This window comes from Peromyscus maniculatus, chromosome 10, assembly GCF_049852395.1.
Source record: "Peromyscus maniculatus bairdii isolate BWxNUB_F1_BW_parent chromosome 10, HU_Pman_BW_mat_3.1, whole genome shotgun sequence".
Classification (NCBI taxonomy): domain Eukaryota; kingdom Metazoa; phylum Chordata; class Mammalia; order Rodentia; family Cricetidae; genus Peromyscus; species Peromyscus maniculatus.
Genome location: NC_134861.1, coordinates 27,320,241 through 27,339,860, shown reverse-complemented (window position 1 = coordinate 27,339,860; position 19,620 = coordinate 27,320,241). Strand labels below are relative to the sequence as shown.

At 41.2% G+C, this 19,620-nt stretch overlaps 1 long non-coding RNA gene across 1 annotated transcript; it reads left to right on the top strand.

The window, feature by feature from the left end:
* Nucleotides 1-792: 792 nt before the first annotated feature.
* LOC143267509 (uncharacterized) lies at nucleotides 793-7,377 on the top strand. The gene is made up of 3 exons (XR_013042648.1): nucleotides 793-881; nucleotides 6,468-6,807; nucleotides 7,205-7,377. It is a non-coding gene; the product is annotated as an uncharacterized LOC143267509 (long non-coding RNA).
* The last annotated feature ends 12,243 nt before the right edge of the window (nucleotides 7,378-19,620 follow it).

Genomic DNA, 19,620 nt, shown 5'->3' with positions numbered 1-19,620 from the left:
AAATATATCACTATTATTTTTACACTGTTTACCAAAGTTCCCTGAAATAATTTTCCTTACACAATTTTAGAACAACACAAAATCACAAGGAAGATTAATCACAATAGAAATAATAAATTAAATAAATTAGAGCAATAACAAAGATAGCAAAACTTCACAATGTGTTTATTTAATAAAAGCTAAAGAGAAAGGCTGCTTACTTTCACCTGAGACAGCCAATGCGACACCCTGTGTTCAGGTGAGCTACTGATTGGCTTTTGAATTGTGGGTTCTAGGGATTAGGGGTGAGCACCTGGTTAGTGTTGGTTTACAACTTGTTGAGTTTGTGATCACATTCTACACTGGTGTCCACAGATGAGAACTCTTTGGAGAAGAAGCCCATTGAGACATCAGCAGGACCATGTAGATGAGGAACAGCCTACAAACCAGGCAATAAGGAAAGAGAATAGGGTCTTATTGCAGATCCAGGATGTGGGGATTGAGTTGGACTGTATATGTCTCTTTAAAAGTGAAGAAAGGAAATTTAGTGATTTCTAGTTGTAGGCAAACCTCTGTTGATGAATATAAGAGCCATGGCCAGTAATTAAAACCATGTGGTTTGCCAGAGAATAAATTTCATCAGGTGTCCACAGTTCAGTTATTAATATGGGTTGCCACTGAACCATAGGAGCTTTCCCTCCTGGTTTCTCTTCCTGTAGAAACACTGAGTGTTCTCTCTCTCAGAAGAGAGCACCATGGAAACCTAGTAGAATGCACTCTTAGGCCTGTTTCAAATTCTGTACCAAGAGACTATGACATCATTCCAGTTCACACATGGAAAAATTTAGCGTCAGTGTAGTAACTGGAGTTACTATTAGTAGTGTCAGGAAGTCTGTCCCTTGGTGAGTTGGTTGATCATGCTCTTACAGTGGACCTTCTTCGGGTCTTTCTGTTTGCTACTTCCACTACCAGCCTAAAAACTCTGGTAAAACTTGACCTAAACTTCTCATCTAAGAAAGCTATGGAAGATTTTGATCACCATTGTTCATAAGCAAAGGTTTTTCATAAAGCTATGAGAGCTTAAGGTTATAGCAAATGAACTTTAAGGTAGAAAAGTAATGAGGAATTATAATATAAGCTACAAAATGTGACCGTTATCTCAACTGAATTAGACATAGAATTGCATCTTTTTTTCTCTTACACAATTCAGTTGACTTACACTAATCCGGCATCAGTCAGCTCTCAGGTCCTGAAGATGCAGTGTCCCAGAGAGACAAACTCACACCCTGCAGGACTGTGTCCCAGTAGGGAAGAAAGTCATAAATATTAGATACAAGAATGAAAATAAATATAATTGAAAATTGACAAGTAATATGGAGCAGGAAATGGAAGAAATAACTTTAATGAAGTGGCCACAATACCCTCTTTGAAGAGGTTTTTACACCAAGGTGCAAAGGAGCTTGTCACATAAAGAACATTCTAGACAGTGGCAGCTTGTGAAGGAAATCATAAGCAGAGACAAGACTGATAGCCAAGGATTCTAGAGAACAGTGTGGCTGGAGAGTGACCAGGGAAGGGGAAGCATGAGGTGAGGTAGGAAGGGGATGACCCTTGGAAACACAGTAGCCTCGGGAAGCAGCTTAGGTGTGGGTTGTTGTTAGTTTTGCTTGTTTGTCTTTTATTATATGTAGTGACAACCACAGAAAATATTTAATCAGGTAATATATGTAAATATATAAATTATATATATATATACATATATATATACTACATATGCTATATACATATATAGGTATATGGATGGCAGATGAATGAGAATGATGATAGTGGAAGAGCCAGATGTGTTGGAGGATGTTGCTGTGCTTGGATGACACCAGACAGAATGCGAGCACAGAAAAAGTTACTAGGTTCCAAGGCAGATGTTACAGGTGGGCATATATGTTCAAGTCTTGATGAAACAAACAAACAAAAAAATGTAGCTAGAGTTTTTCTCGTCCTGCCTGGCCCATGGTCAGGACAAATCTCTCACCCACCCGTCCTGCAGCCGCTCAGACCCAACCAAGTAAACACACAGAGACTTATATAATTTACAACTGTATGGCTATGGCAGGCTTCTTGCTAACTGTTCTTATATCTTAAATCAACCATTTCTACTCATCTATAAGTTGCCACGTGGCTTGTGGCTTACCAGTATCTTAACGTCTGCTTCTCATCATGGTGGCTGGCAGCATCTCCTGACTCAGGCTTCCTGTTCCCAGAATTCTCTTCTCTGCTTGTCCCACCTATATCAGCATTTTATTTATACAGAGCAATATCCACAGCAAAAAAGCAATCAATAATAGTTTCTAGATTTCTAACTTGAACAACTAGAATCTCAAGTGGTGACATGTTGGTGAAAGATTAAGGAAAATTAGGTGAGGCCAACAAAAGACAGAGTCAAAATTTTAATTTTGAGCTACTCATAGCAGAATCAACAGTGAGACATGTCATTTGTGATCCTAAGTAGGAAATGGAATGAAGAAGGCCAGTGCTAGCAATCGGCCTTGAGAGGCCATGAGCATGTGAACTACTTGAGCTGTCTGTGCTAAGACTGTTTCTTGCCCTGCATTGCTCTTCATTTTAGTTTCTGAAGCTTAAAATGATATCAGTATTAGGAGGACATAACCTTGTTATTTGTGAATCCTACCTAATCCTAATTATATTTTTTATATATCCTGATGATCAGATTTAGAAATGGTTCAGTGTACTAGTTGAAGGTCAACTGGATGGAGAGGTAGGCCATATATGTGCAAATTTTTACATGTTTCATTAATGTGCTATAGCTATATGCATTATCATCTACTTGTGACTGAGATGATCTAACCAAATGTGCTAGGAAATGTTGTTGTTATTTTTTTTTTACTCTTTTTTGTGGCCCACCACCCAGATCCCAATTAAATTCATACATGGAGACTTATTATTACTTATGAGTGCCCAGCCTTAGCTTGCTTTAGTTTCTAGCCTGCTTTACTTAAATTATCCCATCTATTTTTTTTCCTCTGGGCTTTTCCCATTCTCTTCTATAAATCTTACTCTTATTCTACGGCTTGCCGTGTAGCTGAGTGGCTGGCCCCGGAGTCCTCCTCCTTCTCTAGCTGCTAGATCTCTCTCCTCCCAGATTTCTCCTTCTATATTCTCTCTGCCTGCCAGCCCCGCCTATCCTTTCTCCTGCCTTGCTATTGGCCAGTTCTTTATTAGACCATCAGGTGTTTTAGACAAGCACAGTAACACAGCTGCACAGATTTAAACAAATGCAATATAAACAAAAGTAACCCACTTTAAAATAATATTCTACTACAAGGAAGGTGTGATGGTTTGGTTAAGAACGGCTAGCACAGGCCCACATATCTGAATGCTTAGTCACCAGGAAGTGCATATTTTAAAAAGATTAGAAGAATAGATTAGAAAGTATACTGGAGGTATACTTTCAGGTTTCAAAAGCCAGGCCCAGAGCTTCCCACTCGTTCTATAGATCAGGACGTAGCTCTCAGCTGCTGCTCTAGCACCTGCCCTTCCTGCCACCATGCTCCCCACCAGGATGATATGGAATAATCTTTGAAACTGTAACCAAGTCTTCAATTAATGTTTTTTCTTTTATAAGAGTTGCCTTAGTCGTGGTTTCTCTTCACAGCAATAGAACAGTGACTGAGGAGGTCAGCTACCTTTTGCCAAATAATAGTAATTACATGGTCACCATAAAAATCTCAGTAGCATAAAATAAAATGCATTTATTTAGCTGTCATGTCTCAGGTTTGGCTAGATGATGGTTAATCCAGCTAAACAAACTGAGTGTTCGCTGATTTTGTCTGTGAACATTCACATATCTGCAGGGGTTAATGATTTTTCTTTATCCATCAGAGAAAATTTGGCTAGGAAGCCTTTTCCCCTTTTAACCACCAATTTCCTGCTGACTCCATTGAGCTAGCCCAAGCACAGTATATTAGAAACAGTGGGAGGGACTCGAAAGCTGACCTTGCACACAATTCCCAAATATCTTCTTTGGTGCCTGCTAGTCCTCCGTTGGTCACATATAAGCACCATGGAATAGGGTAGAACAACCCATTGCAAGTCGAGTGCTAGTCATGTGCACAAGGTCAACCTCCTCAGACTAAGAAAGTCAATCCCCCAAGTGAGGGCATGGGAATTAATATTTTTGAAGAAATAAAAAAGTCTCCTTTATCTCAGTTGCACACTTTACCCATTTCTTGTTTAAGATTCAGTTCCTTGGACTGGGATTCAAGCTCCCCCAACACATGTGAAATCCTAGATACCTAATATTTGTCATTCACTTATACACCAAAAGAAGTTTGGCTGTAGTTAAACTAGTCTATATTTGTGCTCAGTTTTACATATTACTGTCTCACCTCTCTGCATAAGTTCAAGGAACTCTCCCCCTTTTTCATCAAAATCACATTCAACTATCCTACACACAATTTGACATCCATTTTAAATGTCACCTTTTAGATAAGGAAAAGCTGCAAAGTACCACCTAGAACACCACTGGACAATAAACCAGGGACTTTGCATATTTCCTCCAATCTAAACTTCACAGTAGCCTAGACACTTGGCTCTTATTTTCTAGATGAGAAAACAAAGATTTAGAAAATGCACAACTCACTAAAATCAAGCAGTTTCTAAGTGACAGGGATAAAACTGAAGTTGGATCTGATTGTCTAGACCAGGCCTAAGTTAGTCAAATAACAGTTCATCTTCTGAGAACCCTTTGCTTGTGTTTTCATGTCCACCAGGGAAATCAGAAGGAAATCCTTGTCTTTAGTGCACTGAAGTGCCTAGTAGGCACATTCTACATGGAAATATTCATAAATGATAGCTTGATAAATTTCAATATATTAAGCAATCTAATTAATATTAAATTATATCTCATGATGCCTTTCCTCAATTTTTCACACACATGAAAAGTTCGTTTAGAAAAAAATTCATTCATTTTCACTTTTTCCACAGCAGATTGCTATGGGCCAATCGTCAATGAAACTACAGAATATATCTTTAACTATATTTATGTTCACCTAACAATATTTGATTCACCTGGCATCTTTAGGAAAAAGAAAAGAACTATTGAGTTCAAAAAGCACTGGATTGAAAACTGGCTGAAAGAAATGTTTCTTAGAGAGATCGCTATCAGCTCAGAAATTAGTTGGTAGTCTTAGGATCAGAGGTGGTACTGGTGTTCCATAAGTTTATTAACAATCTGAAAGATGGGGTGAAAAGCAGGGCAGTGAATTTCTCAAAACTCTATAATTATTCAGATGCTAAACATAGATGTAGTCAATGATAAGAGGGGGAAGAACTTCAGAAAGACCAAAGGCAGTTACGTAATAGAGCTCCACAATGGTGAATGGAATTCAGTGTAGCAAGTTCAAGGTAAGACACAGTGGAAGAAGCAATTCAGACTACTCATACACCGTACACTAATGGCTGCTGAATTACCCACAGCCTCTCAAGAAAGAAATGGAGATGCCACAGTTGATAGCTCAAAGAATATGTTGACTTGACATACAGGAGAAGATTAAAAAATAAATGGATACAATATTGGGTTGTATTAACAGAAAAATTGAGAATAATATGAAATAGTATGTCTTTGTTATACATTGAAACAGCGCTACAGACATTCAGGAAATGTGAAATTAAAAAGTCACCTTGAATGTTGCCTTTAGTCAAGAAGACTTTGCTCAAAAAGATAAAAGGGAAATGAGTCAAAATCCAAGGAGAATAGCGAAACCCTCCAAAATGAATTGCTAGAATTCCATATGGGAAGCCTGAGAGGTTTCATGTCTTGAGCAGAGGAAATAAAATGATGGGGAACCGTGGATGGGGATGGGAAGCCTACACGGATTTTCAATTGTTTTCTTGGAAAATATGGAGGTGGGGTAGGGAGGCATGGGAATATGTAAAACAGCAAGTGGAATCTTCCAGAGGGTCTTGTTTGGGTAAAGAGGATGTTATTCTAGAGACAGACACAAGATCACACAAGCTGAACACTGGACCCATGCTCCAAGATTTGTAAATAGGTGTGGTGCCTTTGTCATGAATTTTCTTAAGAAAAGACATTCATTTTCAGACCAGAATATTTACAACCATTAGCACCACAATGGAATTTTATGACAAATATCTCTTTACATGTAGAAGAAATGTGAAAGCTGAGTGTAGTCACTAGAAAGGTTGGTGTCTGGAGGCATTTTTATCAGTGCAGCTACCACTGAACTCACTGAGGCTAAGAACACTCTAAAGATAACCTCAATAGACACCATACAGAATTTGTTTTAACCCACCAGTATCAGTCTCATAAAGGGAAGAAAGACAGGCTGTTGTCAAAAGTATTTGAGCTGAGTTAAAGATAGGAGCAATTTAAAATTTGCTAGAAAATCAGAAGAGAGTGCAGTACCATGGGCCTTGTTTTAGACGTTGATATTGTGTTACTATTTTCACAGTCCTCGTTCCTGGAAGGAAGTGTGAAGAGGAACAGATATCAGAAGCTAGACAGGGTAACCGTACGGAGAATGTCCCTGTTCGGTGTGTGCTCCTCAGTACAGCAATGCAGGGAACACAGAGCACATGGCCAAGTGGGGACCAGGGCAAAAAGCACCACACCCTTCCCTCCTTCTAGCACTTTCCTTTGGCCTAATGCACAAAATAATCCGTAATTAGTAGACATGTTTGATGCAGAGCAAGGAAGACTGAAGTGGAAGTTGCCTCAGGTGTGGTAGCGAAGAGCCCACATTGTAGTTGGGGACACAGCTGCCCCTCTGGTGTTGACTGATGAAAACAATGGTGAGTTTTTAAACAGAATGTTTCTTTTTATTGTTAGTGGGGAATTTTAAAAAAAGTTCACCATTTGAGAATACAAGTTTTCCTGTACAATTTTTCAAAGCTTGAAATAACTCAGATCATCCCAAAAACTTGTCTCAGAAAATCAGTCCCTTCCTATTTCTAGTATCCCCTTCATCCCCAATGCCCTCGTGGTCCTTCACTGTCACTGGGGACTGCAGCATCCCTCTCATGATGGCATCACCCCGAGTTCACTTCCCTTTATTCTTTCATCATTCTGACATGTTTTACCTCAAACACACGAAGCCAAATGCCCGTAGCACAAGACACAGGTTCAATGATCAACAAATAGATACCAACATACCAATATAGCAAGTTTGAAAGATGCTTTTCTTTACAGCAAACTGGGGTGCCGTTGGATCCCTCAGGAAGGGGCCGCACTCTCATGCAGCCTTCTGTCATGGTCACAGTTCAGGATAACTTCAAGTACCCCCAAGCCCTGATTTTCTTCAGACAAAGTTTCTGGTTCTCTCACAAAGTTTCTTAGATCATTCTACTATTTTTTGGCCCAAACTCAGCACCTGGTGAGCACTCAATACTATGAGATAATAAAAATATTTTAAAGTAAATGTTTAAAATCATGTGTCTTTTGAAGAAAGCTAACAATTTAGTTTATCTGTGTGTTGGTCAATAACTGTGTGAAATGCAGTTCTGGGGGGGGGTTCCTTTTTTCACATATGAGTTTTCTACATAGTTGTACAACTGTTAGGAAAGCTGCTTTTCCTACTATTTCATATCGACCCAATAGACTCAGAGACCTGGGAAATCACCTGGGTCTACCCTACAGTTAGGCCAGACACATTACTTCTTTTTCAGAAACTTCTGTATTCTATTGTCACATATTTTAGGAATCTTCATACAGAGGCTGGTAACTAACTATGCACCTTGGCAAAAAGAAAACCAGACATTGGAAAGTATCCATTATCATGACACTCTGATGCTTGCCACCTAAACATTAGGTCATGTTCAATCTTTTTCAACTGAAATCTCAAATAGCCACTATCTTAGTTAGGGTTTCTATTGCTGTGAAGAGACACCATGACCACAGCAACTCTTATAAAGGACAACATTTAATTGGGATGGCTTATAGTTTCAGAGATTTAATCCATTATCATCAATGGTAGGACATGGTGGCATGCAGGCAGATATGGTGCTGAGAAGGAGCTGAGAATGGAGGAGCTACATCTTTTTATATAATTTATTTTTTATTCTTTGTGTCTTTCACATCATGCCTCCCGATTCTACTCTTTTCCCTCCCCACATCAAAATAAAGCAGAATAAAATTTAAGAGAAAAAGAGGGGGAAAAGAAAGAAAGAAACAAAGGAAGAAAGGGAGAATCTCGTCATTGAAGCTGCAGAGTGACACAGGAAAGGAGCTACATCTTGATCCCAAAGGCAACAGGAAGTACACTGAGACACTGGGTGTGGCTTGAGCATAGGAGACCTCAAAGCCCGCCTCCACAGTGACATACTTCCTCCAACAAGGCCACACCTACTACAGCAAAGTCACACCTGCTAATAATTCTACTTTCTATGAGCCTATGGGGGCAAATCAAAGTACCACAGGAACACTTCAAATTATCACTTCCAAGTTGAAGTTAAGCCCTCATCAATGGGCAAAAGTTGGTTTGAAATATCTTCTGACAATAATGATGTTCAAATGGGTCATAAACCACTTCCTCCTTCAAAATCTCTCAGCTCTATCCTTTATTTGCATAAAATGACAGAAATGTCTGTGCTTGAGCTATCTAATATACTCCTTTCTTTGCTATTCTGAAGTACAATTTAATATTGATCCCTCAATGTAATCAAAAGGAATGCAATCTATCAGAAAATTTATTTTACTTTATCAAGTTAGAGCAGAAATGTTTGCACTATGATAAACTTGTAGGTGGTAGAACTGTACAGAATTTAGACAGATGTCAGTTCCCTGAAAGGCTATGGATAGAATTCAGTCCATATTGTGCTACACTCATTCTGAGTAGTGCTCTTGGTTGTATTTATGGCAAAAATTGACAGCTATTCCCAAGAGTGTAGTTAATTTTCCTCTTAAGCACTAGACAATGTTTCCGAGCCTCCCTTGTGGTCATGTGACTAGGTGCTGGCCAAGATGTGATAACCTCTTCTGCAGTTTCCATGTTCTACAGACACCCTTCCTTTGACTGTGTTAGGAAGCAGGTGGCCCAGCAGGATGCAACTACGATGATCCTGGTAACTCTAGGACACAACAAGAGTGGACAATAAGGGCTCAAGCAAAATTAAAAGGCTTTTTCACCCTTTGATAATCTCTTTCCTTGGATGATTCGAATTCAAATATAATACTAGGTATGATTAATCTCTAAAAAGGCATAAAACCAGTTGGAATTCCTTAGACTTGTCTGCCACAGAAGTATTTTCTCTGAAAGGTACTGTCTTCTAAGGACACCAGAGTGCCCACTCTGGGAAACAGGGATTTGGGCTTAGGATGATGACACAAGAGCAGAAATTCAGAAGTGGGAGTGAGATTCAGGGCAACAAGGTGATTAAGCAGACATATCTTCCTTTTTTTTTTCCAGAGCTGAGGACTGAACCCAGGGCCTTGAGCTTACCAGGCAAGCTCTCTACCACTGAGCTAAATCCCCAACCCCATACATCTTCCTTTCTGACATCCTTCAGTGAAACAAGGGCCACATGCAAAATGGTTCAAAGGGAAAGACAGTCATAAATATGGTCAAATATTGAAAAGCAGGGCTTTGTCATGCTTATTGAGACTATCTTTAATTATTTCATTGAGGAAATGAGAGTTTCTCATGTAGTTTTGCTTTAGAATAGTAGTTAAATTAATTTTTTTTACATTTGGATCTCTAAATGACACTAATCTTTATATTTTAGTAATTATACTTGTTACTGAGTGCCACATTTTGTTTTAAAATTCATTGATGATGGTGTGCTGTAATATGCTTAAAAAGTCTGGGACAGGAGGCAGGGGAGATTGACCCAGGTACCAAAAGAAAGTATCACACTGTTTAAGTATTCAACCAGCTTATCCTAAAAAACATCCCTGACGTTCATTTTATCACTCATTTGTATAATTCTGAAACATCACAATAATGTGATTAAATTGCTACCAACCCAATGAAACAGCTTAATGATTATAGGAACTTTGGGGGGGGTGGTTAACTCACTCACGATACAGGAAACTCACAGTATAGGAAATAGGGATTGAGGCACGGTCCAGTGATGTTCTCCAAAGAGCTCTGCCCTGAACGGCACCAGCATCCAAGACCATGAGATGGTGACCCCAGGTCTTAAGGGATCCCCATCCAGGCCATGCCACCGGGAAGGGGGTACCTATCAATTATCTGCTGCCTCACTGAGGCAGTGTTTCAGGGTAAGGCACAGACAACCACCCCTACATCACACTGTCAAAAGCAGATGTTCAGGGCTGGACTCTTACATGCTAACTGCAACCTACCAGGCCTGTGAGGTAGAAGAGTTGGACAGTCTATCTTCACATCACAGTCACACAGCCAAGTGTATTATCTGAGAGAAGTGGTGCAGAAGCCTCATCAGTTGCTTGTTAGCAACTCCCTCAACCACCTCACCCCACCCCTTGTGGAGACAAAGCAGTGGCAGAATCCCTTCATATATTTGGTTGAAATTACCTGATGATTTATTTGTATTTCATACAAATAAACCTTCTTGTGCCCAAGCCCATGTCATTTCCTTCACTTCCCCATGTCATCAGATTGAAAGGTTTTTTGGGGTTTTTTTTGTTTGTTTGTTTGTTTTTGTTTTTTGGTTTTTTTTTTTTTTTTTTTTTTTTTTTTTTTTTTTTTTTTTTTTTTTTTTTTTTTGTCTAAATCACCATACCAGCTTCTGCAGCAGGCTAATTTCTTCACCTCCCCATGACAGAAAGCCAGGAAGAGAATGACAGGATCACAGTAACATCTGCAGGGTTTTAGGTGTGCCCCCTGGTGGCCTGGAGGCTCTCCACCCTCAGCCTGGGCCGCAGGGAGGCAGCTTTGTCTTGGTGCACAGGTGTGGCTCCAGAGCTCCTTCTTGGAAGGGGTTGGTGGTGGGGGAAGTGCCGTCTCTCCTCAGCTCTAACTTTATTAAGATATCACAGCTGATGCAGGTCGGTGGCTTCAGGGGAAACTGTGAGCTACTGAAGGGGGGGTCACTTAATAACAGGTATTTCTTTTCCTTTTTTAATCTAAGTCTGGCAGGAACACCGTTAAAAGTGATTGAGAGTTGGTGATTTTTTTTCTTTAAAGAAAAAGCGCTTTCTCCATCTAAAGAGAAACAAAGATGCCCATTTTCCACCACTCACTTGGTGCACACAATGTTTTCTTCCAGGTCTTCATCCAATTAACTGGTCAGACAGCTGGAATCTGATACAGGGGAGAAACAGATCTTCAAAGAGAAACCACAGCATTGTGTGCTTTCTGTGGGGAACTCTCGCCCCCCAAATGTCACCCGTTTTCCCACCCCTTGTTTCTTATAATCCTGGGTCTGGCCTGGATGTCACACCTTCAGAACCGAGAACTGTTGTCTCTGGTCTGCCCCCCTCCCCACCCTGCCATGAATGACACTTTAGTTGGGTGTGAATGGCCCTGCTGCAGCAGGGCAACCAGCCAGGGCCTGTCTCAGACTCACTGAGTGTGGACATGAGTGGGGTGAGCAAGTAAGCGTGCTGAGGTGAGGCTCCGAGGGGCCAAGGTCAAGGGCATGGAATGGTGCTACTCACAAACAAGGAATGGATGTACACAGTGAAGACACAGAGGTGAGGAGCAGGACCAGTGCCATAAGGACCTGCGATAACCCATTTGTTTGTAGATAAGGATTTCAGTAAAGCAGCTTCCCTAAGACCTATCATTTCTTTGCATCTTTTTACTGATCTTCCTCAGCACACCCTCTAACATCTGTAGCCAGCTTAGGGATTCCCCCTGCCTTTTCTCTCCAATATAAGAAGCACAGAGTCATCAGAATAGCTAGAGATAAAGATAAACACTGATTCTAAATTTTCATTGTTTGATGGCAGCTCAAATATCACTGCATCTACAAATAAATGGGAGAGGGAGACAGAAAGAAACGAAAACCAACTCTGCTCTCTGTACTACTCACATGTCCCACTTTTTAAAAATCTCTGTTTTCGGGCTGTAAAAGTTTGTTGGCTGTTGTTTTCTACTCCATTTTTCCCCTAATTTTATTTTAATATCCTCAAAGAGAAGAAGCAGTGTCTCATTAGAAGGCCCTAAACTCGGCACCGTGTACTCTGCTCTGCCTTTCTTTTCCACAGTGCAGCCGAGCCTCGGTGAAGGCGCGTCTGCTTCTTGACTGTCCTAGGAGCGCCCATCGGAGGTACAATAGATTGTCCTGTAAGTATTGATCCAAACGGTTACGTTTCTAAAGCAGAGAATGATTGTGTAGTGAGTGCAGTGCAGAGGGGCAGCCAGGTGCCCTCCAGTGTATAAAGACATAAAGATTAAAGTCACCCCGTGGATTCCCTTTAACTCCTCCAAATCCACTGTGTAATGTGTTCTTTTAGGGTAAATCAGAAGCATGGAAGAAATAGACATGACAGGGATGCTGTTTGTAAACAAAAATGCTAGATAGCATTGACCAGACCAGGGCAGACCGGACCATGCTCATTTCTCTCCAGTCAGTCGTACGACTGTTAATTAAAAGCCCAGATGTCAGAAACAGAGCTGTATCTGGAAGGTGCAACAACACCCACAAATTTGCCAGACAGAACACGTATTCTGGATAAGGAACTGAGACATAATCTCACAGGCTGCCCTATAGTGTTAATACCAACAGTTTTGGGGGTGACGGTTTCCACAGGACAGGTAGGATCTGATGAATGAGATTTTAAATTGTGCTCTGCTGGCAGGATCTCATGGTTTGAGCATTTCTTGTCTCTGCCTCCTCCTTGACGGCGCCATTGAAATAGTTTCTCGGAAAACCATATTGAAATAATAACCCTTCGAGTTTGGTTTTGAAGGGCAACTACCAAATTAGGATTTAAGTTACTCTGTGATAGAAATGGGTCTTTCTGGCTTCGATTTGTCTTCAAGCTAGAAAAAGCACAAAGGAAGTCCATGATTTAAAATATGTTCAGAGTACAGCTTACTGAGCCAAGATTTGCACTAAGCATATTGAAGTTTGGGGGGTTATTTATTATCACTTTAATTAATAAACCAGCTTGTTTTCACCAATGTTCCCTTGTGTACTAAAATGCCAGTCTATGTCAGAAGGAATCTATACATTGATTGCACATACAAAGATCTGACTGAAGAATTTTAATGACTGCAGTGCCTCAGATGGGACCAGGCTGGGCCTCACCAGTAGCAAATAGGACTGCCATTTATATTTCAAAAGCTTTGAAAACCAGGCAGAGATCTGTGATCTTCAGAGGAAAGTCTTGTATGGATCTAGAAGGCCACTGTGTTCTTCCACCATTGCCATCTAATGACAGCGGGTGCCAGGGTGAACGCAGCTGAGAGGAAAACACCTAGTAGGTCTCACTTTCCTTCCATACATGTGGCAGCAGAGATCTAGCTGATCTAGCATTCAGAGCACAGAAGAACCACTGGTGTGCAAGCACACCCTGAAACAGACGAGATGAAGGACCCCAAAGTCAAGAGATAAAAGAGAGCTGGGGAGTAGACAGGGTCAAGACAAGAGGGGGGGAAGAGCAGGAGAGACAGCAAAGGGAGCCACCCGTTAAGAGCAGGAGAGACAGCAAAGGGAGCCACCATTGGGAGAAGGGAAGCATCCCCCACCCCCGACCCAAGGAAATGAGAACAAGTGCTGTCCTGTTCTGAAAGGCAGTGTACATCTTCATTATATGAATATTTAGGAATTCATCAATGACTCTAGCAAACAAAAACGAGGAAGTCAAATACAGATCATGTATTTGAGTAGAAGCTAGTCCCGCTCTGAGAGCCTCTTTTGTGGCACTGAAGAATGTGTACCCGGTAGGATTCTGGAATCTCCACTCCCTTTCTCTTTCTTTTCTCAGGAAACCTGGTGCCTAGGATGTGATTGTTCAGCTGAGAATGAGACACAGTGTTGAGAAATGCAGCTGTTTTGACTGGGAAGTAAGGGATTAGCCTAGAAGTTTGTGTTCGATTGTGAGTTAATAAATGACCAAAATCTGAACTAATTCCCTGCCAGGTTCATTTACATTGCAGGTTCCTGCTTTTTTTTTTCCCATTGCCTTTTGCTCTGCCCTTCTTGCTACATATGGAAAACCTATATCAAGATGGTTGTCATGGCAATGAGAAGATTTGCATGTGTCTTATCTATCTATTTAAATACCTTCTTATGGTTTATAACTCATAAGATACATCCCTCCAGCCCTGCTCATCACTAATTTAGAGCTAGCCTGGTGTGTCTGAGGCTATCCATGCCATCTGAAGCATGTTGTCTAGACAACTCTGAAGCCACTGACCATGGGGGTAATTGCTTTATGCAAATAAAAAAAAGGCATAGTGGAGATATGTGGCATGGCCAGCCTTGAAATCTGAATGGATGGCTGTGACTTGTACCCTCTGCGGGCGGGCATTGTTTCAAGACCCACACAAAGCAGAGGAAGCATCTTTCTTCTTTTGCTGCCCACTCCCTGCTTCTCTGTTTTTGCCATTGCCTCCTCGGTTATGCTCAGGAACTGAATCATCATTTCAAGGCTTAGCTGGGAAGAACGATTGTAAGTACACATGCTAACACTTGGTGAATAGGCAAATACCACACCCAGCGCAGCTAGCTCATCCAGGGCCCGTGCCATTTTCTGTCTTTATGCATTGTTATCTCCAAATCTTTTCCCAAACAGTTTCTTGTTATTTAGAAATTAAGCAACAATGTTGATTATTACAAAGCAAAACTTCCATTAGTGTCGAAGTGAAGTAATTTCCCGGAAGAGCAATGAATAAGGCAAAGGGTCGCACACATACCCTGGAACAGCACAGGCACTAACGCCAAGATCCACTGCCTGGGATTTGACACTATGACTGTCGGGCCTTGGCCCCTCCCCACCCCTTTGATGAAAGCCCACCCTTAGCTGCTCTCTGAGATTTCCACAGTAACATTATTCTAGTAAACTGTGACTTGGTGCTTATAGAGAATTGCATTTAAACAAAAAACTAATGGGGAAAGTCTGTCAGTTTGGAAACAGCGATTTTCTGTTTGCTTTTGAATTCTGTGGCCATGCTCACATGCAAAGAATTCTTAAAGGTAATTTATATCATTATTTGTAGGCTTAGGTAATGCTAACCTGCTCTTGGAGTAGCACATTAAGGACCATTTTACCCTGACAATAAGGCAAGACTGTGTTTCCGTCTTGGACTACAATCGCTGTTTGACTAATCTGTAAAGGGTAGATTTTTCTATGCATTTCAATAGCTCATCTACTTCAAACTGTTGTGAACTTTCTAAAGATGTGTTTTCGTTTCTAATAGCAGATCTTGCAATGTGGTAATCTGGAATTGAAGTTTCGCTGACAGATTCATTCAACTAGCACTTTGCATGCGGCACTACTGCAAACATTATTTTTTTATAAAAAAATATAAAAGTGACAAAACCTTCCAAAGATAATTTCTGCAATTTAGTAAACTAAGGACTTCAAGTCAGGCATCAGTTTCCGCACGTTTTTCATAATGGGTTTCACGGGAGATGACCTGACAGGCAGTCTCATGATCTGACTCGTGCTTTGCCGTTGTATAAACTGCTATCAGAAGTGCAGCAAGGCCCCCGCCCCCCAGGATGTTCCAGAAAAGCTAAGCACAGTGTCCAGAAGTCCAGACTGACCCCCTCACCTCTCGGCTCACACACATTTCTGCCCAGAGCCTCACAGCCCATTCTGGACCACAAACAGCAGGGCTGCAGAGCATGCTTTGGGAGGGAACCTGGGATGGCAGTGCATGGAGCACATCAAGTGCTGGCAGCAAGCTGGCCATGACCGTGAATCAAATTACACAAGCGTAGGGGAGGGGAGAGAGAGCAAACAGAGATGGAAGCCCAGGACACCGAGTCAACAGTGGCAGATGTAGCCTACGATCGCTTCCTCCTCAACCCTCCCGCACTTCGCTCGCCTCCTCTCTTCCGTCTGCGCTGCCCCATCCAAGTCTGCTCCTCATCAGTGTGTCAGATTATAGAGATGCACTGATCAAACTAATAGTTTACAAAGAAGCATGGTGCTGTGGTGCTCTCACAGCGCGGCTGTGCCCCATGACATCATAGTAGTACATTCAAGTGCACAGCTCCCCTTCCCGGGACATCCACGTGCTGTTTCCCAACACTTTGCCTAGGTTCCATTTTATTACAATATTGAAATTTTCCTTACATCACCCAGTTAGTCAGGGCCCAGCATCATTTCATACCTTGGGAAGGATGGGCATTGTCTTCTTTCCTCAACCAGGAATATGTGTCTAGTGTTGAGTGAGTGATTTCATTTCTTCATCACTCATAGATGCAGGTCAATTTTCTGTGCATGCAAATTGAAACAAAGAATTCACTTTGCTGAAAACATATCCGTTCACCTCAAAGTACAAGACAGTACTGGTACCAGCTGTGTTCACTTCCTTAAAAGTATTTAGTTTGCTTGAAATCTGTAGTTAGTGAGTAACAGCATATCAGACAGAAGCAGGCAGTGCAGTGCTCACCAGCTCTAGGAAGAATGACCAGGAATGGGGGGAACCTACCAAACAAAGAAAGATCAAGCAACAAGATTGTCGCTCCATGTGGTCTAGCTGCCATCACTCTGATCTATAACTTTTTATCTAATAGAAACAGCTGCTTGTCAGCTAAGCAAGTCACTTAAATTCCCTTGACCTCGGTTTCTTCAGTTGTATATGAAAGTGTTTAAAAATGGTAAAGTGCCATATTGAGTGCATGGTAATACTATCAGAGCTTTTAATCACCATGCTAGCCTCCCAACCACTCGAGTAGAAGGCTGATATTTGTGTATCTGCAAAGAGCAGGTAAGTAGAAGGAAAAGTACCATTAAGTTCATGGCTTTGGCCAAAACAGTCAAATGGGGAGATGTTACCATTAAGACTATCTGGAAAATAGAGGAATAAATATGTCAAGCTCTGGGGTAAAACATCTACATCAGAATACAAGAGATAAAGTAAAAACCAGAGCAGATTGATACCGTTTGTTGTATTTTAAAGGTTTCTTTTATTTGGAGGACTTTATTCATAGTTGAGTGAGCCACCAAACTTAAGTTCATTTCTCACATTGTTATTTTTGTCATTTTGTTTTATATATATATATAAAACAAAATATTTATATATAGTGTTTCTGCCTTTCTTGTAAGTCTGTGCACCATGTGCCTGATTGATGGCCACAGAGGCAAGAAGAGAGCATCAGGTCCCCTGGACCTGGAGTTACTGACAGTTGTGAGCTGTCATATAGGAGTGGAAACTGAAGATGAGAACTCTGGAAGAGCAGCCAGTGCTGTTAACTGCCGAGCCATCTCTCCAGGCCCCAGTTCTCACATTCTTAAGAGGTAGTAATGCTGGGGCTGGAGAGATGGCTCAGTGGTTAGGAGCACTGGATGCTTTTCCAGAGATTCTGAGTTCAATTCCCAGCACCCATGTGGTGGCTCTGAACCATCTATAATGGAATCTGATGCCCTCTTCTGGCATTCAGGCATACATGCAGACAGAGCACTCTTATGTTAAGAAATAATAATAATAAAATAAATTAAAAAGCAGTAATGCAGCTTCTGTTTGTCTTCTGAATTAGAACCAGCCGCCAGCAGTGTGCTCTCTGAAATCATTTCCCACTGTTCGAGGTTTTGTATCTATTTGGACACTTTCAGTCTGAAATAGGCTTTGGGCCAAAAGTTTTGGTTTACAACTGTTTCCTTATTTAATTGATAAGAATTTTTCTGACAATTATTCCCAAAGGAACATTATTTGGGTTGGTCTTATTAGACTGTTTTCAAAGACCTGAGAGAAGAATGGAAACAAAATCACAAATGTCTGCACAACTCTGTCAGCACACACGGGTCTTTAAATACTACCAAAAAATACTGTTTGCAAGGTTCCTGTCAAAACCAACACTGTTTACTCTCAGGAAAACTGATTTGGAAATTTTAGGCAATTAGGTAGATATATTCAAGGGACTTAAGCCTTATTCTACTTCTATTAATATCCAATTGAAATTTAATTGCCTTAATAGATACTTTTACATTTCAGAAGTTGTCAGAGGAGTTGGGGAATATTCAGGATCTTAGGACCACTAGTTTCAATATCAAGCCAATGTCCACAGTCACCAGTGTCTGTTTTAAAAATAAGAGACTTGAAGTTTTAGGTAATGATAGGAAATATTAGAGAAGGGATGCAAAAATACAGGACAGAGAAGGCCTCAGTAGAACATAAAAATGAATTCCTTCTCTGGCTGAATGTAGTTAAAAATTTAATGACCTAATTCTAGTAGAAATTAGAATGATACATATTTCCCTTTCAAATGAATGCCAGACATCACACACTGGATGAGCAGCAGCCCTGAGAGTCCTGACAAGTGTGACAGTCTACGTTACTCTTTCTTTCTTGCTGTCGCACTTGAGAAAACATCTTTGACTCCCAGTTCTCACCTTGTTCACCTGCTGAAGGAACAGTCCACTTCTGAGGTAAAAATCAGAGCAGATTATTTTTTTTAATTGTGTGGCTGTTATACAGAGAACATGAATTCACCAGACGACAGTGGAAACAGCAAGACATTTACAAGCAGCTCCTCCCACATCTGCACCTGGTGGAAAGGCAGAGGTTCTCAGTGTAAAAAGGGGAAAGTCAGGCTGTACCTGACACAGGTGTCTCCAGTTCAGGGAGTGAGAGACACAGGTGGGGGAGGGAAAAAGTTTAACATAGGTCCCCAAAGGCCTGTGATTCCTCCCTTACCAAATTGTCCAGTCTACCCAAGCAGTGTGTCCATTCTGGAAGCAGGTCTCAGTACAGAGCCCTGTAACAGGAATGATGACTGCATGGAACAGAACCCCTTAAAAGCCTGATTGGTAGAGGTGGTTTCACTTTTTTTCCAAGACAGGGTTTCTCTGTCTAGTTTTGTGCCTTTCCTGAAACTCACTCCGTAGACTAGGCTGGCCTCGAACTTACAGAGATCAACCTGGCTCTGCCTCCTGAGTGCTGAGATTAAAGGCATGCACTACCACCACCCAGCTGTGGTTTCACTCTTTGGAAAGGTTAAATGGATAGAATAGTTCCTTTTGTTGAGGACTATTGGTGAAATTATTAATGCCACTCCACATAGTTATAAGAGAGGTTTATTTTGTGGGGTAACTTACAAGTGAAGGGTTTGGTTACAGGGTCTGGGAAAGGTATAGCATAGTCCGGCGGTGTTCTCTGGAGAACTCTGCTTGGTCTACCTCCAGCATCCAGGGTCGAGGAACCAAGAAAGCCTGCGCATCCAGACCTCGGGTCTTCAGGGTCCTCTCTCAGTCCTGCTTTGTAGGCATGACAGTTACCGAAGCCTCAGTAAGGGTTGGAACTTCCAGATCAAAGCTGGAATGGCTACCCACTACATCTCCCCCTTCTAAATAAGAAGGTTCTAACCTAATACAAGATTATATACAAAGGGATGGTTATCAAATATTGTACAGGATAAGACTTAGATAAGATGGAACTACAACCAATGTGAACAATATCAATCAAGAAACACATACTAAAATCCAGAGAAGTCTAGAGCATAGGTAAATGGCATGTTACAAAGATCATTCCAAGAGGTGTCCTATCCTAAAGAACCTGAATTTAA